General features: G+C 28.4%; 1 protein-coding gene across 6 annotated transcripts in view; it reads left to right on the top strand.

The window, feature by feature from the left end:
* LOC106460205 (gastrula zinc finger protein XlCGF26.1-like) overlaps positions 1-1,392 on the top strand; it is a 57,951-nt gene that overhangs the window by 31,475 nt on the left and 25,084 nt on the right. The gene's annotated exons all lie outside the window — the stretch shown is intronic.

Here is a 1,392-nt window from a genome sequence, read left to right as displayed (position 1 = left end):
TTATGAGGTTGGTCAAACTGACCAATACCGTTTTGAGATAGGGTAGAGAAAATAACATAAAACTATAAGGATTTAGTGGAAAAAAAACGTTTGCAATGCATTTAGGAGGTTTTAGGGATTACACAAGGGTAATTTGAGATTTTTTAGATGACGAAAAGTATTTTAATTTTGACATGAAAATTACTTTGCACTTAGACTAGTTAAAAAAAGAATCAATATTTTCATGGTAAATGTAAGTAAAAATACTTCATTGAAAAATCTGATTTTTTGTGTGCAAAAGGCTTATAATGTTTACTATAAGTCTACAAAATTTTGTAAAGATACACCTAAAATATTAAAAATTATTAGCATGTAAATTATAACGAGGTTATGGTTACGAGGTCGGTCCCAGGGACCGAGCCCATGTTGAAACAGTTAATGAGTTATAACTGACTAATCTGTCATAAATCTGTATGCTGAAAAATACCACAAAATCCTTCTGTATGTTTCCTATGGCTTTTTAAATGTTGGCTTTGATCATATTGAGTTTTAAAGGTAATTCTTCTGTAAGTTATCTTTCTTATTATTGAAATTCTTCTCTTTTTGATTATTTTTCTTCTCAGACCTCTTTTAACTTTTTTATTCACTTCTTGATATTCTTTAAAATTTCTATAATGTTTTTCCTGATTTTTTCACTATGTTATCATTTCAAGTAAATCTTTGTTCTCATTTTGTGCACTTGGCATCATGTTTAATTTGATTCTAGTTCTTTTTGTTACTAAAATCATCCCACTACCAACAGCATTTTTTAACAGCTTGTGTATAAGTAACTTGCAGACTTTTTCAAACTCTTAGAAAGAGTCCACTCTCGCAGTATTCACTGATTAATTTACTACTAAATAGTAACTACTTTTGGTCACTTTTACCTATCTCACATTTTATATATGGCTAAATTAGGTTCTAAAACTTTGGAGAAAATTATAACCACATCCTCATTATATGAGTCTTAAAACTGCAGATTTTTAGAATGTCGTATTCAGGCTTGAGGGTACAACAATAATATATTCATATTGTTCTGGGATAATCTTCATTTGTCTTTCTGAGAATCTTCCAACATACTTTTATGTAAATTATATTAATTTCTGTTTAGAAAGATTTAAAACTGAATATTTTGATTTTAATGTATGTAAGAGAGAACAGTTTATAAATGATATTGCAATGCATCTATAATATGTTATTAAGTATTTTCTTATTCAACTTGTAATGACAAAGTTAATTTAATTTGATTAATAACTTGCATTAATTAATGCATTGGCCGAGCCAAGTTATTTTAACCCGTTACCTGCTGTGGCCATTTTGATCTTATCGTGAGGGCAAAATCACATTTGTGAATTGAAAAAATTATAGAGAACT

This window comes from Limulus polyphemus, unplaced genomic scaffold (assembly GCF_000517525.1).
Source record: "Limulus polyphemus unplaced genomic scaffold, Limulus_polyphemus-2.1.2 Scaffold728, whole genome shotgun sequence".
Classification (NCBI taxonomy): Eukaryota; Metazoa; Arthropoda; class Merostomata; order Xiphosura; family Limulidae; genus Limulus; species Limulus polyphemus.
This window is presented reverse-complemented; position numbering and strand designations above follow the sequence as displayed.